Source organism: Hemitrygon akajei, chromosome 14 (genome assembly GCF_048418815.1).
Source record: "Hemitrygon akajei chromosome 14, sHemAka1.3, whole genome shotgun sequence".
Classification (NCBI taxonomy): Eukaryota; Metazoa; Chordata; class Chondrichthyes; order Myliobatiformes; family Dasyatidae; genus Hemitrygon; species Hemitrygon akajei.
This window is the reverse complement of record NC_133137.1, coordinates 45062454-45089315: the sequence shown is the minus strand read 5'-3', so window position 1 is coordinate 45089315 and position 26862 is coordinate 45062454.

Genomic DNA, 26862 nt, shown 5'->3' with positions numbered 1-26862 from the left:
TTTAAAAATTTTTACATGACGTTAGCAGATATTACATTTTCAGCATAATTGAAAGGTGCACTCTTTTTGGCTGAGTACGTTACTTCATGTTCTGAGCAGTCTGTGTTAAGTATATGTACACCACTATTCAGGCTGAAGTGCAAATGTATAGAAATTACATGAATACTTCTGAGAACTGTGTAATACTCGAACTAAAGTTCAATTCAGGAACATACCACATAGCATTTACTTTGCATTTGCCTTTAGCTTACGATTGCTTTCAAATACTGCAGTTGTGCAATTGGTGATATTAATTAATGTATCTTCTCCAACTTAAGTAGAACAGTCGGAAAATTGGTTGCAGACTGTACTAAACCATCATGGAAGTAAGTTTAAAAATTTTTACATGACGTTAGCAGATATTACATTTTCAGCATAATTGAAAGCTGCACTCTTTTTGGCTGAGTACGTTACATCATGTTCTGAGCAATCTGTGTTAAGTATATGTACACCACAATTCAGGCTGAAGTGCAAATGTATAGATTACATAAATACTTCTGAGAACTATGTAATACTCTAAATAAAGTTCAATTCAGGAACATACCACATAGTATTTACTTTGCTTTTGCCTTTAGCTTACGATTGCTTTCAAATACTGAAGTTGTGCAATTGGTGATATTAATTAATGTATGTTCTCCAACTTTAGTAGCATACTCATACAATTGGTTGCAGACTGTTCTAAAACATAAGGAAAGAAAAGTTGAAAGTTTTACATGAAGTTAGCAGAAAGTACATTTTGAGTAGATTTGAAAGCTGCATCTTTTTGGCGGAGTACGTTACTTCATGTTCTGAGCAATCTGTGTTAAGTATATGTACACCACAATCCAGGCTGAAGTTGAAATGTATAGAAATTAAATGAAAACTTCTGAGAACTATGTAATACTCTAAATAAAGTTCAATTCAGGAACCTACCACATATCATTTACTTTGCATTTGCCTTTAGCTTACGATTGCTTTCAAATACTAAAGTTGTGCATTTGGTGATATTGCTGAAAGTATCTTCTCCAATTTTAGTAGCACACTCGGAAAATTGGTTGCAGACTGTACTAAACCATCAGGGAAGTAAGTTTAAAAATTTTTACATTGCGTTAGCAGATATTACATTTTGAGCATAATTGAAAGGTGCACTCTTTTTGGCTGAGTACGTTACCTCATGTTCTGAGCAATCTGTGTTAAGTATATGTACACCACAATTCAGGCTGAAGTGCAAATGTTTAGAAATTACATAAATACTTCTGAGAACTAAGTAATACTCTAAATAAGGTTCAATTCAGGAACATACCACATAGCATTTACTTTGCATTTGCCTTTAGATTACGATTGCTTTCAAATACTGAAGTTGTGCAATTGGTGATATTAATTAATGTATCTTCTCCAACTTAAGTAGCACAGTCGGAAAATTGGTTGCAGAATGTTCTAAATCATAAGGGAAGTAAACTGAAAAGTTTTACATCACGTTAGCAGATAGTACATTTTGAGCATAATTGAAAGCTGCACTCTTTTTGGCTGAGTACGTTACATCATGTTCTGAGCAATCTGTGTTAAGTATATGTACACCACAATTCAGGCTGAAGTGCAAATGTATAGATTACATAAATACTTCTGAGAACTATGTAATACTCTAAATAAAGTTCAATTCAGGAACATACCACATAGTATTTACTTTGCTTTTGCCTTTAGCTTACGATTGCTGTCAAATACTGAAGTTGTGCAATTGGTGATATTAATTAATGTATGTTCTCCAACTTTAGTAGCATACTCATACAATTGGTTGCAGACTGTTCTAAAACATAAGGAAAGAAAAGTTGAAAGTTTTACATGAGGTTAGCAGATAGTACATTTTGAGCAGAATTGAAAGGTGCACTCTTTTTGGCGGAGTACGTTACTTCATCTTCTGAGCAATCTGTGTTAAGTATATGTACACCACAATCCAGGCTGAAGTTGAAATGTATAGAAATTAAATGAAAAATTCTGAGAACTATGTAATACTCTAAATAAAGTTCAATTCAGGAACCTACCACATATCATTTACTTTGCATTTGCCTTTAGCTTACGATTGCTTTCAAATACTAAAGTTGTGCATTTGGTGATATTGCTGAAAGTATCTTCTCCAATTTTAGTAGCACACTCGGAAAATTGGTTGCAGACTGTACTAAACCATCAGGGAAGTAAGTTTAAAAATTTTTACATGACGTTAGCAGGTATTACATTTTGAGCATAATTGAAAGGTGCACTCTTTTTGGCTGAGTACGTTACTTCATGTTCTGAGCAATCTGTGTTAAGGATATGTACACCACAATTTAGGCTGAAGTGCAAATGTATAGAAATTACATGAATACTTCTGAGAACTATGTAATTCTCTAAATAAAGTTGAATTCAGGAACCTACCACATAGCATTTACATTGCAACTGCCTTTAGCTGTCCTCTCCTTTCAAAAACTAAAGTTCTATAAGTGGATCTGGTGATATTGAAGTAACTTCTCCAACTTTAACAGCACCCTCATAAATTTCGTTGCAGACAGTTGTAAATGGAATGTGCACTCTTTTTGGATGAGTACGTTACTTCATGTTCTGAGCATTCTGTGTTAAGTATATGTACACCACTACTGAGAACCATGGAGAACTCAAAATTAAGTTCAATTCAGGAACCCAGCACACTCATAAAATTGGTTGCAGACTGTTCTAAAACATCAGGAAAGAAAAGTTGAAAGTTTTACATGAAGTTAGCAGAAAGTACATTTTGAGTAGATTTGAAAGCTGCATCTTTTTGGCGGAGTACGTTACTTCATGTTCTGAGCAATCTGTGTTAAGTATATGTACACCACAATCCAGGCTGAAGTTGAAATGTATAGAAATTAAATGAAAACTTCTGAGAACTATGTAATACTCTGAATAAAGTTCAATTCAGGAACCTACCACGTATCATTTACTTTGCATTTGCAATTAGCTTACGATTGCTTTCAAATACTGAAGTTGTGCAATTGGTGATATTAATTAATGTATGTTCTCCAACTTTAGTAGCATACTCATACAATTGGTTGCAGACTGTTCTAAAACATAAGGAAAGAAAAGTTGAAAGTTTTACATGAAGTTAGCAGAAAGTACATTTTGAGTAGAATTGAAAGGTGCATCTTTTTGGCGGAGTACGTTACTTCATGTTCTGAGCAATCTGTGTTAGGCATATGTACACCACAATCCAGGCTGAAGTTGAAATGTATAGAATTTAAATGAATACTTCTGAGAACTATGTAATACTCTAAATAAGGTTCAATTCAGGAACCTACCACATATCATTTACTTTGCATTTGCCTTTAGCTTAAGATTGCTTTCAAATACTAAAGTTGTGCATTTGTTGATATTGCTGTAAGTATCTTCTCCAATTTTAGTAGCACACTCGGAAAATTGGTTGCAGACTGTTCTAAATCATCAGGGAAGTAAATTTAAAAATTTTTACATGACGTTAGCAGATATTACATTTTCAGCATAATTGAAAGGTGCACTCTTTTTGGCTGAGTACGTTACTTCATGTTCTGAGCAGTCTGTGTTAAGTATATGTACACCACTATTCAGGCTGAAGTGCAAATGTATAGAAATTACATGAATACTTCTGAGAACTGTGTAATACTCCAAATAAAGTTCAATTCAGGAACATACCACATAACATTTACTATGCATTTGCCTTTAGCTTACGATTGCTTTCAAATACTAAAGTTGTGCATTTGGTGATATTGCTGTAAGTATCTTCTCCAATTTTAGTAGCACACTCGGAAAATTGGTTGCAGACTGTTCTAAATCATCAGGGAAGTAAATTTAAAAATTTTTACATGACGTTAGCAGATATTACATTTTCAGCATAATTGAAAGGTGCACTCTTTTTGGCTGAGTACGTTACTTCATGTTCTGAGCAGTCTGTGTTAAGTATATGTACACCACTATTCAGGCTGAAGTGCAAATGTATAGAAATTACATGAATACTTCTGAGAACTGTGTAATACTCCAAATAAAGTTCAATTCAGGAACATACCACATAACATTTACTATGCATTTGCCTTTAGCTTACGATTGCTTTCAAATACTAAAGTTGTGCATTTGGTGATATTGATGAAAGTATCTTTTCCAACTTTAGTAGAACACTCGGAAATTTGGTTTACTGAATACTATAAATTGAATACTATGTAATACTCTAAATAAAGTTCAATTCAGGAACACACCACCTAGCATTTACGTTGCATTTGCCTTTAGCTTACGATTGCTTTCAAATACTGAAGTTGTGCAATTGGTGATATTAATCAATGTATGTTCTCCAACTTTAGTAGCATACTCATACAATTGGTTGCAGACTGTTCTAAAACATAAGGAAAGAAAAGTTGAAAGTTTTACATGAAGTTAGCAGAAAGTACATTTTGAGTAGAATTGAAAGGTGCATCTTTTTGGCGGAGTACGTTACTTCATGTTCTGAGCAATCTGTGTTAGGCATATGTACACCACAATCCAGGCTGAAGTTGAAATGTATAGAATTTAAATGAATACTTCTGAGAACTATGTAATACTCTAAATAAGGTTCAATTCAGGAACCTACCACATATCATTTACTTTGCATTTGCCTTTAGCTTAAGATTGCTTTCAAATACTAAAGTTGTGCATTTGTTGATATTGCTGTAAGTATCTTCTCCAATTTTAGTAGCACACTCGGAAAATTGGTTGCAGACTGTTCTAAATCATCAGGGAAGTAAATTTAAAAATTTTTACATGACGTTAGCAGATATTACATTTTCAGCATAATTGAAAGGTGCACTCTTTTTGGCTGAGTACGTTACTTCATGTTCTGAGCAGTCTGTGTTAAGTATATGTACACCACTATTCAGGCTGAAGTGCAAATGTATAGAAATTACATGAATACTTCTGAGAACTGTGTAATACTCGAAATAAAGTTCAATTCAGGAACATACCACATAGCATTTACTTTGCATTTGCCTTTAGCTTACGATTGCTTTCAAATACTGCAGTTGTGCAATTGGTGATATTAATTAATGTATCTTCTCCAACTTAAGTAGAACAGTCGGAAAATTGGTTGCAGACTGTACTAAACCATCATGGAAGTAAGTTTAAAAATTTTTACATGACGTTAGCAGATATTACATTTTCAGCATAATTGAAAGCTGCACTCTTTTTGGCTGAGTACGTTACATCATGTTCTGAGCAATCTGTGTTAAGTATATGTACACCACAATTCAGGCTGAAGTGCAAATGTATAGATTACATAAATACTTCTGAGAACTATGTAATTCTCTAAATAAAGTTCAATTCAGGAACATACCACATAGTATTTACGTTGCTTTTGCCTTTAGCTTACGATTGCTTTCAAATACTAAAGTTGTGCATTTGGTGATATTGCTGAAAGTATCTTCTCCAATTTTAGTAGCACACTCGGAAAATTGGTTGCAGACTGTACTAAACCATCAGGGAAGTAAGTTTAAAAATGTTTACATTGCGTTAGCAGATATTACATTTTGAGCAGAATTGAAAGGTGCACTCTTTTTGGCGGAGTACGTTACTTCATCTTCTGAGCAATCTGTGTTAAGTATACGTACACCACAATCCAGGCTGAAGTTGAAATGTATAGAAATTAAATGAAAACTTCTGAGAACTATGTAATACTCTAAATAAGGTTCAATTCAGGAACCTACCACATATCATTTACTTTGCATTTGCCTTTAGCTTACGATTGCTTTCAAATACTAAAGTTGTGCATTTGGTGATATTGCTGAAAGTATCTTCTCCAATTTTAGTAGCACACTCGGAAAATTGGTTGCAGACTGTACTAAACCATCAGGGAAGTAAGTTTAAAAATTTTTACATGACGTTAGCAGGTATTACATTTTGAGCATAATTGAAAGGTGCACTCTTTTTGGCTGAGTACGTTACTTCATGTTCTGAGCAATCTGTGTTAAGGATATGTACACCACAATTTAGGCTAAAGTGCAAATGTATAGAAATTACATGAATACTTCTGAGAACTATGTAATTCTCTAAATAAAGTTGAATTCAGGAACCTACCACATAGCATTTACATTGCAATTGCCTTTAGCTGTCCTCTCCTTTCAAAAACTAAAGTTCTATAAGTGAATCTGGTGATATTGAAGTAACTTCTCCAACTTTAACAGCACCCTCATAAATTTCGTTGCAGACAGTTGTAAATGGAATGTGCACTCTTTTTGGATGAGTACGTTACTTCATGTTCTGAGCATTTTGTGTTAAGTATATGTACACCACTACTGAGAACCATGGAGAACTCAAAATTAAGTTCAATTCAGGAACCCAGCACACTCATAAAATTGGTTGCAGACTGTTCTAAAACATCAGGAAAGAAAAGTTGAAAGTTTTACATGAAGTTAGCAGAAAGTACATTTTGAGTAGATTTGAAAGCTGCATCTTTTTGGCGGACTACGTTACTTCATGTTCTGAGCAATCTGTGTTAAGTATATGTACACCACAATCCAGGCTGAAGTTGAAATGTATAGAAATTAAATGAAAACTTCTGAGAACTATGTAATACTCTAAATAAAGTTCAATTCAGGAACCTACCACGTATCATTTACTTTGCATTTGCAATTAGCTTACGATTGCTTTCAAATACTGAAGTTGTGCAATTGGTGATATTAATTAATGTATGTTCTCCAACTTTAGTAGCATACTCATACAATTGGTTGCAGACTGTTCTAAAACATAAGGAAAGAAAAGTTGAAAGTTTTACATGAAGTTAGCAGAAAGTACATTTTGAGTAGAATTGAAAGGTGCATCTTTTTGGCGGAGTACGTTACTTCATGTTCTGAGCAATCTGTGTTAGGCATATGTACACCACAATCCAGGCTGAAGTTGAAATGTATAGAATTTAAATGAATACTTCTGAGAACTATGTAATACTCTAAATAAGGTTCAATTCAGGAACCTACCACATATCATTTACTTTGCATTTGCCTTTAGCTTAAGATTGCTTTCAAATACTAAAGTTGTGCATTTGTTGATATTGCTGTAAGTATCTTCTCCAATTTTAGTAGCACACTCGGAAAATTGGTTGCAGACTGTTCTAAATCATCAGGGAAGTAAATTTAAAAATTTTTACATGACGTTAGCAGATATTACATTTTCAGCATAATTGAAAGGTGCACTCTTTTTGGCTGAGTACGTTACTTCATGTTCTGAGCAGTCTGTGTTAAGTATATGTACACCACTATTCAGGCTGAAGTGCAAATGTATAGAAATTACATGAATACTTCTGAGAACTGTGTAATACTCCAAATAAAGTTCAATTCAGGAACATACCACATAACATTTACTATGCATTTGCCTTTAGCTTACGATTGCTTTCAAATACTAAAGTTGTGCATTTGGTGATATTGATGAAAGTATCTTTTCCAACTTTAGTAGCACACTCGGAAATTTGGTTTACTGAATACTATAAATTGAATACTATGTAATACTCTAAATAAAGTTCAATTCAGGAACACACCACCTAGCATTTACGTTGCATTTGCCTTTAGCTTACGATTGCTTTCAAATACTGAAGTTGTGCAATTGGTGATATTAATTAATGTATGTTCTCCAACTTTAGTAGCATACTCATACAATTGGTTGCAGACTGTTCTAAAACATAAGGAAAGAAAAGTTGAAAGTTTTACATGAAGTTAGCAGAAAGTACATTTTGAGTAGAATTGAAAGGTGCATCTTTTTGGCGGAGTACGTTACTTCATGTTCTGAGCAATCTGTGTTAGGCATATGTACACCACAATCCAGGCTGAAGTTGAAATGTATAGAATTTAAATGAATACTTCTGAGAACTATGTAATACTCTAAATAAGGTTCAATTCAGGAACCTACCACATATCATTTACTTTGCATTTGCCTTTAGCTTACGATTGCTTTCAAATACTGCAGTTGTGCAATTGGTGATATTAATTAATGTATCTTCTCCAACTTAAGTAGAACAGTCGGAAAATTGGTTGCAGACTGTACTAAACCATCATGGAAGTAAGTTTAAAAATTTTTACATGACGTTAGCAGATATTACATTTTCAGCATAATTGAAAGCTGCACTCTTTTTGGCTGAGTACGTTACATCATGTTCTGAGCAATCTGTGTTAAGTATATGTACACCACAATTCAGGCTGAAGTGCAAATGTATAGATTACATAAATACTTCTGAGAACTATGTAATTCTCTAAATAAAGTTCAATTCAGGAACATACCACATAGGATTTACTTTGCTTTTGCCTTTAGCTTACGATTGCTTTCAAATACTGAAGTTGTGCAATTGGTTATATTAATTCATGTATGTTCTCCAACTTTAGTAGCATACTCATACAATTGGTTGCAGACTGTTCTAAAACATAAGGAAAGAAAAGTTGAAAGTTTTACATGAAGTTAGCAGAAAGTACATTTTGAGTAGATTTGAAAGCTGCATCTTTTTGGCGGAGTACGTTACTTCATGTTCTGAGCAATCTGTGTTAAGTATATGTACACCACAATCCAGGCTGAAGTTGAAATGTATAGAAATTAAATGAAAACTTCTGAGAACTATGTAATACTCTAAATAAAGTTCAATTCAGGAACCTACCACATATCATTTACTTTGCATTTGCCTTTAGCTTACGATTGCTTTCAAATACTAAAGTTGTGCATTTGGTGATATTGCTGAAAGTATCTTCTCCAATTTTAGTAGCACACTCGGAAAATTGGTTGCAGACTGTACTAAACCATCAGGGAAGTAAGTTTAAAAATTTTTACATTGCGTTAGCAGATATTACATTTTGAGCAGAATTGAAAGGTGCACTCTTTTTGGCGGAGTACGTTACTTCATCTTCTGAGCAATCTGTGTTAAGTATACGTACACCACAATCCAGGCTGAAGTTGAAATGTATAGAAATTAAATGAAAACTTCTGAGAACTATGTAATACTCTAAATAAGGTTCAATTCAGGAACCTACCACATATCATTTACTTTGCATTTGCCTTTAGCTTACGATTGCTTTCAAATACTAAAGTTGTGCATTTGGTGATATTGCTGAAAGTATCTTCTCCAATTTTAGTAGCACACTCGGAAAATTGGTTGCAGACTGTACTAAACCATCAGGGAAGTAAGTTTAAAAATTTTTACATGACGTTAGCAGGTATTACATTTTGAGCATAATTGAAAGTTGCACTCTTTTTGGCTGAGTACGTTACTTCATGTTCTGAGCAATCTGTGTTAAGGATATGTACACCACAATTTAGGCTGAAGTGCAAATGTATAGAAATTACATGAATACTTCTGAGAACTATGTAATTCTCTAAATAAAGTTGAATTCAGGAACCTACCACATAGCATTTACATTGCAATTGCCTTTAGCTGTCCTCTCCTTTCAAAAACTAAAGTTCTATAAGTGGATCTGGTGATATTGAAGTAACTTCTCCAACTTTAACAGCACCCTCATAAATTTCGTTGCAGACAGTTGTAAATGGAATGTGCACTCTTTTTGGATGAGTACGTTACTTCATGTTCTGAGCATTCTGTGTTAAGTATATGTACACCACTACTGAGAACCATGGAGAACTCAAAATTAAGTTCAATTCAGGAACCCAGCACACTCATAAAATTGGTTGCAGACTGTTCTAAAACATCAGGAAAGAAAAGTTGAAAGTTTTACATGAAGTTAGCAGAAAGTACATTTTGAGTAGATTTGAAAGCTGCATCTTTTTGGCGGACTACGTTACTTCATGTTCTGAGCAATCTGTGTTAAGTATATGTACACCACAATCCAGGCTGAAGTTGAAATGTATAGAAATTAAATGAAAACTTCTGAGAACTATGTAATACTCTAAATAAAGTTCAATTCAGGAACCTACCACGTATCATTTACTTTGCATTTGCAATTAGCTTACGATTGCTTTCAAATACTGAAGTTGTGCAATTGGTGATATTAATTAATGTATGTTCTCCAACTTTAGTAGCATACTCATACAATTGGTTGCAGACTGTTCTAAAACATAAGGAAAGAAAAGTTGAAAGTTTTACATGAAGTTAGCAGAAAGTACATTTTGAGTAGAATTGAAAGGTGCATCTTTTTGGCGGAGTACGTTACTTCATGTTCTGAGCAATCTGTGTTAGGCATATGTACACCACAATCCAGGCTGAAGTTGAAATGTATAGAATTTAAATGAATACTTCTGAGAACTATGTAATACTCTAAATAAGGTTCAATTCAGGAACCTACCACATATCATTTACTTTGCATTTGCCTTTAGCTTAAGATTGCTTTCAAATACTAAAGTTGTGCATTTGTTGATATTGCTGTAAGTATCTTCTCCAATTTTAGTAGCACACTCGGAAAATTGGTTGCAGACTGTTCTAAATCATCAGGGAAGTAAATTTAAAAATTTTTACATGACGTTAGCAGATATTACATTTTCAGCATAATTGAAAGGTGCACTCTTTTTGGCTGAGTACGTTACTTCATGTTCTGAGCAGTCTGTGTTAAGTATATGTACACCACTATTCAGGCTGAAGTGCAAATGTATAGAAATTACATGAATACTTCTGAGAACTGTGTAATACTCCAAATAAAGTTCAATTCAGGAACATACCACATAACATTTACTATGCATTTGCCTTTAGCTTACGATTGCTTTCAAATACTAAAGTTGTGCATTTGGTGATATTGATGAAAGTATCTTTTCCAACTTTAGTAGCACACTCGGAAATTTGGTTTACTGAATACTATAAATTGAATACTATGTAATACTCTAAATAAAGTTCAATTCAGGAACACACCACCTAGCATTTACGTTGCATTTGCCTTTAGCTTACGATTGCTTTCAAATACTGAAGTTGTGCAATTGGTGATATTAATTAATGTATGTTCTCCAACTTTAGTAGCATACTCATACAATTGGTTGCAGACTGTTCTAAAACATAAGGAAAGAAAAGTTGAAAGTTTTACATGAAGTTAGCAGAAAGTACATTTTGAGTAGAATTGAAAGGTGCATCTTTTTGGCGGAGTACGTTACTTCATGTTCTGAGCAATCTGTGTTAGGCATATGTACACCACAATCCAGGCTGAAGTTGAAATGTATAGAATTTAAATGAATACTTCTGAGAACTATGTAATACTCTAAATAAGGTTCAATTCAGGAACCTACCACATATCATTTACTTTGCATTTGCCTTTAGCTTAAGATTGCTTTCAAATACTAAAGTTGTGCATTTGTTGATATTGCTGTAAGTATCTTCTCCAATTTTAGTAGCACACTCGGAAAATTGGTTGCAGACTGTTCTAAATCATCAGGGAAGTAAATTTAAAAATTTTTACATGACGTTAGCAGATATTACATTTTCAGCATAATTGAAAGGTGCACTCTTTTTGGCTGAGTACGTTACTTCATGTTCTGAGCAGTCTGTGTTAAGTATATGTACACCACTATTCAGGCTGAAGTGCAAATGTATAGAAATTACATGAATACTTCTGAGAACTGTGTAATACTCGAAATAAAGTTCAATTCAGGAACATACCACATAGCATTTACTTTGCATTTGCCTTTAGCTTACGATTGCTTTCAAATACTGCAGTTGTGCAATTGGTGATATTAATTAATGTATCTTCTCCAACTTAAGTAGAACAGTCGGAAAATTGGTTGCAGACTGTACTAAACCATCATGGAAGTAAGTTTAAAAATTTTTACATCACGTTAGCAGATATTACATTTTCAGCATAATTGAAAGGTGCACTCTTTTTGGCTGAGTACGTTACTTCATGTTCTGAGCAATCTGTGTTAAGTATATGTACACCACAATTCAGGCTGAAGTGCAAATGTTTAGAAATTACATAAATACTTCTGAGAACTAAGTAATACTCGAAATAAAGTTCAATTCAGGAACATACCACATAGCATTTACTTTGCATTTGCCTTTAGCTTACGATTGCTTTCAAATACTGCAGTTGTGCAATTGGTGATATTAATTAATGTATCTTCTCCAACTTAAGTAGCACAGTCGGAACATTGGTTGCAGACTGTTCTAAATCATAAGGGAAGTGAACTGAAAAGTTTTACATGACGTTAGCAGATAGCACATTTTGAGCATAATTGAAAGGTGCACTCTTTTTGGCCGAGTACGTTACTTCATGTTCTGAGCAATCTGTGTTAAGGATATGTACACCACAATTTAGGCTGAAGTGCAAAGTATAGAAATTACATGAATACGTCTGAGAACTATGTAATTCTCTAAATAAAGTTGAATTCAGGAACATACCACATAGCATTTACTTTGCATTTGCCTTTAGCTTACGATTGCTTTCAAATACTGCAGTTGTGCAATTGGTGATATTAATTAATGTATCTTCTCCAACTTAAGTAGAACAGTCGGAAAATTGGTTGCAGACTGTACTAAACCATCATGGAAGTAAGTTTAAAAATTTTTACATGACGTTAGCAGATATTACATTTTCAGCATAATTGAAAGGTGCACTCTTTTTGGCTGTGTACGTTACTTCATGTTCTGAGCAATCTGTGTTAAGTATATGTACACCACAATTCAGGCTGAAGTGCAAATGTTTAGAAATTACATAAATACTTTTGAGAACTAAGTAATACTCGAAATAAAGTTCAATTCAGGAACATACCACATAGCATTTACTTTGCATTTGCCTTTAGCTTACGATTGCTTTCAAATACTGCAGTTGTGCAATTGGTGATATTAATTAATGTATCTTCTCCAACTTAAGTAGCACAGTCGGAAAATTGGTTGCAGACTGTTCTAAATCATAAGGGAAGTAAACTGAAAAGTTTTACATGACGTTAGCAGATAGCACATTTTGAGCATAATTGAAAGGTGCACTCTTTTTGGCCGAGTACGTTACTTCATGTTCTGAGCAATCTGTGTTAAGGATATGTACACCACAATTTAGGCTGAAGTGCAAATGTATAGAAATTACATGAATACTTCTGAGAACTATGTAATTCTCTAAATAAAGTTGAATTCAGGAACCTACCACATAGCATTTACATTGCAACTGCCTTTAGCTGTCCTCTCCTTTCAAAAACTAAAGTTCTATAAGTGGATCTTGTGATATTGAAGTAACTTCTCCAACTTTAACAGCACCCTCATAAATTTCGTTGCAGACAGTTGTAAATGGAATGTGCACTCTTTTTGGATGAGTACGTTACTTCATGTTCTGAGCATTCTGTGTTAAGTATATGTACACCACTACTGAGAACCATGGAGAACTCAAAATTAAGTTCAATTCAGGAACCCAGCACACTCATAAAATTGGTTGCAGACTGTTCTAAAACATCAGGAAAGAAAAGTTGAAAGTTTTACATGAAGTTAGCAGAAAGTACATTTTGAGTAGATTTGAAAGCTGCATCTTTTTGGCGGAGTACGTTACTTCATGTTCTGAGCAATCTGTGTTAAGTATATGTACACCACAATCCAGGCTGAAGTTGAAATGTATAGAAATTAAATGAAAACTTCTGAGAACTATGTAATACTCTAAATAAAGTTCAATTCAGGAACCTACCACATATCATTTACTTTGCATTTGCAATTAGCTTACGATTGCTTTCAAATACTGAAGTTGTGCAATTGGTGATATTAATTAATGTATGTTCTCCAACTTTAGTAGCATACTCATACAATTGGTTGCAGACTGTTCTAAAACATAAGGAAAGAAAAGTTGAAAGTTTTACATGAGGTTAGAAGATAGTACATTTTGAGCAGAATTGAAAGGTGCACTCTTTTTGGCGGAGTACGTTACTTCATCTTCTGAGCAATCTGTGTTAAGTATATGTACACCACAATTCAGTCTGAGGTGCAAATGTATAGAAATTAAATGAATTCTTCTGAGAACTATGTAATACTCTAAATAAAGTTCAATTCAGGAACCTACCACATATCATTTACTTTGCATTTGCCTTTAGCTTACGATTGCTTTCAAATACTAAAGTTGTGCATTTGGTGATATTGCTGAAAGTATCTTCTCCAATTTTAGTAGCACACTCGCAAAATTGGTTGCAGACTGTACTAAACCATCAGGGAAGTAAGTTTAAAAATTTTTACATGACGTTAGCAGGTATTACATTTTGAGCATAATTGAAAGGTGCACTCTTTTTGGCTGAGTACGTTACTTCATGTTCTGAGCAATCTGTGTTAAGGATATGTACACCACAATTTAGGCTGAAGTGCAAATGTATAGAAATTACATGAATACTTCTGAGAACTATGTAATTCTCTAAATAAGGTTGAATTCAGGAACCTACCACATAGCATTTACATTGCAACTGCCTTTAGCTGTCCTCTCCTTTCAAAAACTAAAGTTCTATAAGTGGATCTGGTGATATTGAAGTAACTTCTCCAACTTTAACAGCACCCTCATAAATTTCGTTGCAGACAGTTGTAAATGGAATGTGCACTCTTTTTGGATGAGTACGTTACTTCATGTTCTGAGCATTCTGTGTTAAGTATATGTACACCACTACTGAGAACCATGGAGAACTCAAAATTAAGTTCAATTCAGGAACCCAGCACACTCATAAAATTGGTTCCAGACTGTTCTAAAACATCAGGAAAGAAAAGTTGAAAGTTTTACATGAAGTTAGCAGAAAGTACATTTTGAGTAGATTTGAAAGCTGCATCTTTTTGGCGGAGTACGTTACTTCATGTTCTGAGCAATCTGTGTTAAGTATATGTACACCACAATCCAGGCTGAAGTTGAAATGTATAGAAATTAAATGAAAACTTCTGAGAACTATGTAATACTCTAAATAAAGTTCAATTCAGGAACCTACCACATATCATTTACTTTGCATTTGCAATTAGCTTACGATTGCTTTCAAATACTGAAGTTGTGCAATTGGTGATATTAATTAATGTATGTTCTCCAACTTTAGTAGCATACTCATACAATTGGTTGCAGACTGTTCTAAAACATAAGGAAAGAAAAGTTGAAAGTTTTACATGAAGTTAGCAGAAAGTACATTTTGAGTAGAATTGAAAGGTGCATCTTTTTGGCGGAGTACGTTACTTCATGTTCTGAGCAATATGTGTTAGGCATATGTACACCACAATCCAGGCTGAAGTTGAAATGTATAGAATTTAAATGAATACTTCTGAGAACTATGTAATACTCTAAATAAGGTTCAATTCAGGAACCTACCACATATCATTTACTTTGCATTTGCCTTTAGCTTAAGATTGCTTTCAAATACTAAAGTTGTGCATTTGTTGATATTGCTGTAAGTATCTTCTCCAATTTTAGTAGCACACTCGGAAAATTGGTTGCAGACTGTTCTAAATCATCAGGGAAGTAAATTTAAAAATTTTTACATGACGTTAGCAGATATTACATTTTCAGCATAATTGAAAGGTGCACTCTTTTTGGCTGAGTACGTTACTTCATGTTCTGAGCAGTCTGTGTTAAGTATATGTACACCACTATTCAGGCTGAAGTGCAAATGTATAGAAATTACATGAATACTTCTGAGAACTGTGTAATACTCCAAATAAAGTTCAATTCAGGAACATACCACATAACATTTACTATGCATTTGCCTTTAGCTTACGATTGCTTTCAAATACTAAAGTTGTGCATTTGGTGATATTGCTGTAAGTATCTTCTCCAATTTTAGTAGCACACTCGGAAAATTGGTTGCAGACTGTTCTAAATCATCAGGGAAGTAAATTTAAAAATTTTTACATGACGTTAGCAGATATTACATTTTCAGCATAATTGAAAGGTGCACTCTTTTTGGCTGAGTACGTTACTTCATGTTCTGAGCAGTCTGTGTTAAGTATATGTACACCACTATTCAGGCTGAAGTGCAAATGTATAGAAATTACATGAATACTTCTGAGAACTGTGTAATACTCCAAATAAAGTTCAATTCAGGAACATACCACATAACATTTACTATGCATTTGCCTTTAGCTTACGATTGCTTTCAAATACTAAAGTTGTGCATTTGGTGATATTGATGAAAGTATCTTTTCCAACTTTAGTAGCACACTCGGAAATTTGGTTTACTGAATACTATAAATTGAATACTATGTAATACTCTAAATAAAGTTCAATTCAGGAACACACCACCTAGCATTTACGTTGCATTTGCCTTTAGCTTACGATTGCTTTCAAATACTGAAGTTGTGCAATTGGTGATATTAATTAATGTATGTTCTCCAACTTTAGTAGCATACTCATACAATTGGTTGCAGACTGTTCTAAAACATAAGGAACGAAAAGTTGAAAGTTTTACATGAAGTTAGCAGAAAGTACATTTTGAGTAGAATTGAAAGGTGCATCTTTTTGGCGGAGTACGTTACTTCATGTTCTGAGCAATCTGTGTTAGGCATATGTACACCACAATCCAGGCTGAAGTTGAAATGTATAGAATTTAAATGAATACTTCTGAGAACTATGTAATACTCTAAATAAGGTTCAATTCAGGAACCTACCACATATCATTTACTTTGCATTTGCCTTTAGCTTAAGATTGCTTTCAAATACTAAAGTTGTGCATTTGTTGATATTGCTGTAAGTATCTTCTCCAATTTTAGTAGCACACTCGGAAAATTGGTTGCAGACTGTTCTAAATCATCAGGGAAGTAAATTTAAAAATTTTTACATGACGTTAGCAGATATTACATTTTCAGCATAATTGAAAGGTGCACTCTTTTTGGCTGAGTACGTTACTTCATGTTCTGAGCAGTCTGTGTTAAGTATATGTACACCACTATTCAGGCTGAAGTGCAAATGTATAGAAATTACATGAATACTTCTGAGAACTGTGTAATACTCCAAATAAAGTTCAATTCAGGAACATACCACATAGCATTTACTTTGCATTTGCCTTTAGCTTACGATTGCTTTCAAATACTGCAGTTGTGCAATTGGTGATATTAATTAATGTATCTTCTCCAACTTAAGTAGAACAGTCGGAAAATTGGTTGCAGACTGTACTAAACCATCATGGAAGTAAGTTTAAAAATTTTTACATGACGTTAGCAGATATTACATTTTCAGCATAATTGAAAGGTGCACTCTTTTTGGCTGAGTACGTTACTTCATGTTCTGAGCAATCTGTGTTAAGTATATGTACACCACAATTCAGGCTGAAGTGCAAATGTTTAGAAATTACATAAATACTTCTGAGAACTAAGTAATACTCTAAATAAGGTTCAATTCAGGAACATACCACATAGCATTTACTTTGCATTTGCCTTTAGCTTACGATTGCTTTCAAATACTAAAGTTGTGCATTTGGTGATATTGATGAAAGTATCTTTTCCAACTTTAGTAGCACACTCGGAAATTTGGTTTACTGAATACTATAAATTGAATACTATGTAATACTCTAAATAAAGTTCAATTCAGGAACACACCACCTAGCATTTACGTTGCATTTGCCTTTAGCTTACGATTGCTTTCAAATACTGAAGTTGTGCAATTGGTGATATTAATTAATGTATGTTCTCCAACTTTAGTAGCATACTCATACAATTGGTTGCAGACTGTTCTAAAACATAAGGAAAGAAAAGTTGAAAGTTTTACATGAAGTTAGTAGAAAGTACATTTTGAGTAGAATTGAAAGGTGCATCTTTTTGGCGGAGTACGTTACTTCATGTTCTGAGCAATCTGTGTTAGGCATATGTACACCACAATCCAGGCTGAAGTTGAAATATATAGAATTTAAATGAATACTTCTGAGAACTATGTAATACTCTAAATAAGGTTCAATTCAGGAACCTACCACATATCATTTACTTTGCATTTGCCTTTAGCTTAAGATTGCTTTCAAATACTAAAGTTGTGCATTTGTTGATATTGCTGTAAGTATCTTCTCCAATTTTAGTAGCACACTCGGAAAATTGGTTGCAGACTGTTCTAAATCATCAGGGAAGTAAATTTAAAAATTTTTACATGACGTTAGCAGATATTACATTTTCAGCATAATTGAAAGGTGCACTCTTTTTGGCTGAGTACGTTACTTCATGTTCTGAGCAGTCTGTGTTAAGTATATGTACACCACTATTCAGGCTGAAGTGCAAATGTATAGAAATTACATGAATACTTCTGAGAACTGTGTAATACTCGAAATAAAGTTCAATTCAGGAACATACCACATAGCATTTACTTTGCATTTGCCTTTAGCTTACGATTGCTTTCAAATACTGCAGTTGTGCAATTGGTGATATTAATTAATGTATCTTCTCCAACTTAAGTAGAACAGTCGGAAAATTGGTTGCAGACTGTACTAAACCATCATGGAAGTAAGTTTAAAAATTTTTACATGACGTTAGCAGATATTACTTTTTCAGCATAATTGAAAGGTGCACTCTTTTTGGCTGAGTACGTTACTTCATGTTCTGAGCAATCTGTGTTAGGTATATGTACACCACAATTCAGGCTGAAGTGCAAATGTTTAGAAATTACATAAATACTTCTGAGAACTAAGTAATACTCTAAATAAGGTTCAATTCAGGAACATACCACATAGCATTTACTTTGCATTTGCCTTTAGCTTACGATTGCTTTCAAATACTGAAGTTGTGCAATTGGTGATATTAATTAATGTACCTTCTCCAACTTAAGTAGCACAGTCGGAAAATTGGTTGCAGAATGTTCTAAATCATAAGGGAAGTAAACTGAAAAGTTTTACATGACGTTAGCAGATAGCACATTTTGAGCATAATTGAAAGGTGCACTCTTTTTGGCTGAGTACGTTACTTCATGTTCTGTGCAATCTGTGTTAAGGATATGTACACCACAATTTAGGCTGAAGTGCAAATGTATAGAAATTACATGAATACTTCAGAGAACTATGTAATTCTCTAAATAAAGTTGAATTCAGGAACCTACCACATAGCATTTACATTGCAACTGCCTTTAGCTGTCCTCTCCTTTCAAAAACCAAAGTTCTATAAGTGGATCTGGTGATATTGAAGTAACTTCTCCAACTTTAACGGCACCCTCATAAATTTCGTTGCAGACAGTTGTAAATGGAATGTGCACTCTTTTTGGATGAGTACGTTACTTCATGTTCTGAGCATTCTGTGTTAAGTATATGTACACCACTACTGAGAACCATGGAGAACTCAAAATTAAGTTCAATTCAGGAACCCAGCACACTCATAAAATTGGTTGCAGACTGTTCTAAAACATCAGGAAAGAAAAGTTGAAAGTTTTACATGAAGTTAGCAGAAAGTACATTTTGAGTAGATTTGAAAGCTGCATCTTTTTGGCGGAGTACGTTACTTCATGTTCTGAGCAATCTGTGTTAAGTATATGTACACCACAATCCAGGCTGAAGTTGAAATGTATAGAAATTAAATGAAAACTTCTGAGAACTATGTAATACTCTAAATAAAGTTCAATTCAGGAACCTACCACATATCATTTACTTTGCATTTGCAATTAGCTTACGATTGCTTTCAAATACTGAAGTTGTGCAATTGGTGATATTAATTAATGTATGTTCTCCAACTTTAGTAGCATACTCATACAATTGGTTGCAGACTGTTCTAAAACATAAGGAAAGAAAAGTTGAAAGTTTTACATGAAGTTAGCAGAAAGTACATTTTGAGTAGAATTGAAAGGTGCATCTTTTTGGCGGAGTACGTTACTTCATGTTCTGAGCAATCTGTGTTAGGCATATGTACACCACAATCCAGGCTGAAGTTGAAATGTATAGAATTTAAATGAATACTTCTGAGAACTATGTAATACTCTAAATAAGGTTCAATTCAGGAACCTACCACATATCATTTACTTTGCATTTGCCTTTAGCTTAAGATTGCTTTCAAATACTAAAGTTGTGCATTTGTTGATATTGCTGTAAGTATCTTCTCCAATTTTAGTAGCACACTCGGAACATTGGTTGCAGACTGTTCTAAATCATCAGGGAAGTAAATTTAAAAATTTTTACATGACGTTAGCAGATATTACATTTTCAGCATAATTGAAAGGTGCACTCTTTTTGGCTGAGTACGTTACTTCATGTTCTGAGCAGTCTGTGTTAAGTATATGTACACCACTATTCAGGCTGAAGTGCAAATGTATAGAAATTACATGAATACTTCTGAGAACTGTGTAATACTCCAAATAAAGTTCAATTCAGGAACATACCACATAACATTTACTATGCATTTGCCTTTAGCTTACGATTGCTTTCAAATACTAAAGTTGTGCATTTGGTGATATTGCTGTAAGTATCTTCTCCAATTTTAGTATCACACTCGGAAAATTGGTTGCAGACTGTTCTAAATCATCAGGGAAGTAAATTTAAAAATTTTTACATGACGTTAGCAGATATTACATTTTCAGCATAATTGAAAGGTGCACTCTTTTTGCCTGAGTACGTTACTTCATGTTCTGAGCAGTCTGTGTTTAGTATATGTACACCATTATTCAGGCTGAAGTGCAAATGTATAGAAATTACATGAATACTTCTGAGAACTGTGTAATACTCCAAATAAAGTTCAATTCAGGAACATACCACATAACATTTACTATGCATTTGCCTTTAGCTTACGATTGCTTTCAAATACTAAAGTTGTGCATTTGGTGATATTGATGAAAGTATCTTTTCCAACTTTAGTAGCACACTCGGAAATTTGGTTTACTGAATACTATAAATTGAATACTATGTAATACTCTAAATAAAGTTCAATTCAGGAACACACCACCTAGCATTTACGTTGCATTTGCCTTTAGCTTACGATTGCTTTCAAATACTGAAGTTGTGCAATTGGTGATATTAATTAATGTATGTTCTCCAACTTTAGTAGCATACTCATACAATTGGTTGCAGACTGTTCTAAAACATAAGGAAAGAAAAGTTGAAAGTTTTACATGAAGTTAGCAGAAAGTACATTTTGAGTAGAATTGAAAGGTGCATCTTTTTGGCGGAGTACGTTACTTCATGTTCTGAGCAATCTGTGTTAGGCATATGTACACCACAATCCAGGCTGAAGTTGAAATGTATAGAATTTAAATGAATACTTCTGAGAACTATGTAATACTCTAAATAAGGTTCAATTCAGGAACCTACCACATATCATTTACTTTGCATTTGCCTTTAGCTTACGATTGCTTTCAAAAACTAAAGTTGTGCATTTGGTGATATTGCTGAAAGTATCTTCTCCAATTTTAGTAGCACACTCGGAAAATTGGTTGCAGACTGTTCTAAATCATAAGGGAAGTAAACTGAAAAGTTTTACATGACGTTAGCAGATAGCACATTTTGAGCATAATTGAAAGGTGCACTCTTTTTGGCCGAGTACGTTACTTCATGTTCTGAGCAATCTGTGTTAAGGATATGTACACCACAATTTAGGCTGAAGTGCAAATGTATAGAAATTACATGAATACTTCAGAGAACTATGTAATTCTCTAAATAAAGTTGAATTCAGGAACCTACCACATAGCATTTACATTGCAACTGCCTTTAGCTGTCCTCTCCTTTCAAAAACCAAAGTTCTATAAGTGGATCTGGTGATATTGAAGTAACTTCTCCAACTTTAACGGCACCCTCATAAATTTCGTTGCAGACAGTTGTAAATGGAATGTGCACTCTTTTTGGATGAGTACGTTACTTCATGTTCTGAGCAGTCTGTGTTAAGTATATGTACACCACTATTCAGGCTGAAGTGCAAATGTATAGAAATTACATGAATACTTCTGAGAACTGTGTAATACTCCAAATAAAGTTCAATTCAGGAACATACCACATAACATTTTCTATGCATTTGCCTTTAGCTTACGATTGCTTTCAAATACTATAGTTGTGCATTTGGTGATATTGCTGTAAGTATCTTCTCCAATTTTAGTAGCACACTCGGAAAATTGGTTGCAGACTGTTCTAAATCATCAGGGAAGTAAATTTAAAAATTTTTACATGACGTTAGCAGATATTACATTTTCAGCATAATTGAAAGGTGCACTCTTTTTGGCTGAGTACGTTACTTCATGTTCTGAGCAGTCTGTGTTAAGTATATGTACACCACTATTCAGGCTGAAGTGCAAATGTATAGAAATTACATGAATACTTCTGAGAACTGTGTAATACTCCAAATAAATTTCAATTCAGGAACATACCACATAACATTTACTATGCATTTGCCTTTAGCTTACGATTGCTTTCAAATACTAAAGTTGTGCATTTGGTGATATTGATGAAAGTATCTTTTCCAACTTTAGTAGCACACTCGGAAATTTGGTTTACTGAATACTATAAATTGAATACTATGTAATACTCTAAATAAAGTTCAATTCAGGAACACACCACCTAGCATTTACGTTGCATTTGCCTTTAGCTTACGATTGCTTTCAAATACTGAAGTTGTGCAATTGGTGATATTAATTAATGTATGTTCTCCAACTTTAGTAGCATACTCATACAATTGGTTGCAGACTGTTCTAAAACATAAGGAAAGAAAAGTTGAAAGTTTTACATGAAGTTAGCAGAAAGTACATTTTGAGTAGAATTGAAAGGTGCATCTTTTTGGCGGAGTACGTTACTTCATGTTCTGAGCAATCTGTGTTAGGCATATGTACACCACAATCCAGGCTGAAGTTGAAATGTATAGAATTTAAATGAATACTTCTGAGAACTATGTAATACTCTAAATAAGGTTCAATTCAGGAACCTACCACATATCATTTACTTTGCATTTGCCTTTAGCTTAAGATTGCTTTCAAATACTAAAGTTGTGCATTTGTTGATATTGCTGTAAGTATCTTCTCCAATTTTAGTAGCACACTCGGAAAATTGGTTGCAGACTGTTCTAAATCATCAGGGAAGTAAATTTAAAAATTTTTACATGACGTTAGCAGATATTACATTTTCAGCATAATTGAAAGGTGCACTCTTTTTGGCTGAGTACGTTACTTCATGTTCTGAGCAGTCTGTGTTAAGTATATGTACACCACTATTCAGGCTGAAGTGCAAATGTATAGAAATTACATGAATACTTCTGAGAACTGTGTAATACTCGAAATAAAGTTCAATTCAGGAACATACCACATAGCATTTACTTTGCATTTGCCTTTAGCTTACGATTGCTTTCAAATACTGCAGTTGTGCAATTGGTGATATTAATTAATGTATCTTCTCCAACTTAAGAAGAACAGTCGGAAAATTGGTTGCAGACTGTACTAAACCATCATGGAAGTAAGTTTAAAAATTTTTAAATGACGTTAGCAGATATTACATTTTCAGCATAATTGAAAGGTGCACTCTTTTTGGCTGAGTACGTTACTTCATGTTCTGAGCAATCTGTGTTAAGTATATGTACACCACAATTCAGGCTGAAGTGCAAATGTTTAGAAATTACATAAATACTTCTGTGAACTAAGTAATACTCTAAATAAGGTTCAATTCAGGAACATACCACATAGCATTTACTTTGCATTTGCCTTTAGCTTACGATTGCTTTCAAATCTGAAGTTGTGCAATTGGTGATATTAATTAATGTATCTTCTCCAACTTAAGTAGCACAGTCGGAAAATTGGTTGCAGAATGTTCTAAATCATAAGGGAAGTAAACTGAAAAGTTTTACATCACGTTAGCAGATAGTACATTTTGAGCATAATTGAAAGCTGCACTCTTTTTGGCTGAGTACGTTACATCATGTTCTGAGCAATCTGTGTTAAGTATATGTACACCACAATTCAGGCTGAAGTGCAAATGTATAGATTACATAAATACTTCTGAGAACTATGTAATACTCTAAATAAAGTTCAATTCAGGAACATACCACATAGTATTTACTTTGCTTTTGCCTTTAGCTTACGATTGCTTTCAAATACTGAAGTTGTGCAATTGGTGATATTAATTAATGTATGTTCTCCAACTTTAGTAGCATACTCATACAATTGGTTGCAGACTGTTCTAAAACATAAGGAAAGAAAAGTTGAAAGTTTTACATGAAGTTAGCAGAAAGTACATTTTGAGTAGAATTGAAAGGTGCATCTTTTTGGCGGAGTACGTTACTTCATGTTCTGAGCAATCTGTGTTAGGCATATGTACACCACAATCCAGGCTGAAGTTGAAATGTATAGAATTTAAATGAATACTTCTGAGAACTATGTAATACTCTAAATAAGGTTCAATTCAGGAACCTACCACATATCATTTACTTTGCATTTGCCTTTAGCTTAAGATTGCTTTCAAATACTAAAGTTGTGCATTTGTTGATATTGCTGTAAGTATCTTCTCCAATTTTAGTAGCACACTCGGAACATTGGTTGCAGACTGTTCTAAATCATCAGGGAAGTAAATTTAAAAATTTTTACATGACGTTAGCAGATATTACATTTTCAGCATAATTGAAAGGTGCACTCTTTTTGGCTGAGTACGTTACTTCATGTTCTGAGCAGTCTGTGTTAAGTATATGTACACCACTATTCAGGCTGAAGTGCAAATGTATAGAAATTACATGAATACTTCTGAGAACTGTGTAATACTCCAAATAAAGTTCAATTCAGGAACATACCACATAACATTTACTATGCATTTGCCTTTAGCTTACGATTGCTTTCAAATACTAAAGTTGTGCATTTGGTGATATTGATGAAAGTATCTTTTCCAACTTTAGTAGCACACTCGGAAATTTGGTTTACTGAATACTATAAATTGAATACTATGTAATACTCTAAATAAAGTTCAATTCAGGAACCCACCACCTAGCATTTACGTTGCATTTGCCTTTAGCTTACGATTGCTTTCAAATACTGAAGTTGTGCAATTGGTGATATTAATTAATGTATGTTCTCCAACTTTAGTAGCATACTCATACAATTGGTTGCAGACTGTTCTAAAACATAAGGAAAGAAAAGTTGAAAGTTTTACATGAAGTTAGCAGAAAGTACATTTTGAGTAGAATTGAAAGGTGCATCTTTTTGGCGGAGTACGTTACTTCATGTTCTGAGCAATCTGTGTTAGGCATATGTACACCACAATCCAGGCTGAAGTTGAAATGTATAGAATTTAAATGAATACTTCTGAGAACTATGTAATACTCTAAATAAGGTTCAATTCAGGAACCTACCACATATCATTTACTTTGCATTTGCCTTTAGCTTACGATTGCTTTCAAATACTAAAGTTGTGCATTTGGTGATATTGCTGAAAGTATCTTCTCCAATTTTAGTAGCACACTCGGAAAATTGGTTGTAGACTGTACTAAACCATCAGGGAAGTAAGTTTAAAAATTTTTACATGACGTTAGCAGGTATTACATTTTGAGCATAATTGAGAGGTGCACTCTTTTTGGCTGAGTACGTTACTTCATGTTCTGAGCAGTCTGTGTTAAGTATATGTACACCACTATTCAGGCTGAAGTGCAAATGTATAGAAATTACATGAATACTTCTGAGAACTGTGTAATACTCGAAATAAAGTTCAATTCAGGAACATACCACATAGCATTTACTTTGCATTTGCCTTTAGCTTACGATTGCTTTCAAATACTGCAGTTGTGCAATTGGTGATATTAATTAATGTATCTTCTCCAACTTAAGAAGAACAGTCGGAAAATTGGTTGCAGACTGTACTAAACCATCATGGAAGTAAGTTTAAAAATTTTTAAATGACGTTAGCAGATATTACATTTTCAGCATAATTGAAAGGTGCACTCTTTTTGGCTGAGTACGTTACTTCATGTTCTGAGCAATCTGTGTTAAGTATATGTACACCACAATTCAGGCTGAAGTGCAAATGTTTAGAAATTACATAAATACTTCTGAGAACTAAGTAATACTCTAAATAAGGTTCAATTCAGGAACATACCACATAGCATTTACTTTGCATTTGCCTTTAGCTTACGATTGCTTTCAAATACTGAAGTTGTGCAATTGGTGATATTAATTAATGTATCTTCTCCAACGTAAGTAGCACAGTCGGAAAATTGGTTGCAGAATGTTCTAAATCATAAGGGAAGTAAACTGAAAAGTTTTACATCACGTTAGCAGATAGTACATTTTGAGCATAATTGAAAGCTGCACTCTTTTTGGCTGAGTACGTTACATCATGTTCTGAGCAATCTGTGTTAAGTATATGTACACCACAATTCAGGCTGAAGTGCAAATGTATAGATTACATAAATACTTCTGAGAACTATGTAATACTCTAAATAAAGTTCAATTCAGGAACATACCTCATAGTATTTACTTTGCTTTTGCCTTTAGCTTACGATTGCTTTCAAATACTGAAGTTGTGCAATTGGTGATATTAATTAATGTATGTTCTCCAACTTTAGTAGCATACTCATACAATTGGTTGCAGACTGTTCTAAAACATAAGGAAAGAAAAGTTGAAAGTTTTACATGAAGTTAGCAGAAAGTACATTTTGAGTAGAATTGAAAGGTGCATCTTTTTGGCGGAGTACGTTACTTCATGTTCTGAGCAATCTGTGTTAGGCATATGTACACCACAATCCAGGCTGAAGTTGAAATGTATAGAATTTAAATGAATACTTCTGAGAACTATGTAATACTCTAAATAAGGTTCAATTCAGGAACCTACCACATATCATTTACTTTGCATTTGCCTTTAGCTTAAGATTGCTTTCAAATACTAAAGTTGTGCATTTGTTGATATTGCTGTAAGTATATTCTCCAATTTTAGTAGCACACTCGGAAAATTGGTTGCAGAATGTTCTAAATCATCAGGGAAGTAAATTTAAAAATTTTTACATGACGTTAGCAGATATTACATTTTCAGCATAATTGAAAGGTGCACTCTTTTTGGCTGAGTACGTTACTTCATGTTCTGAGCAGTCTGTGTTAAGTATATGTA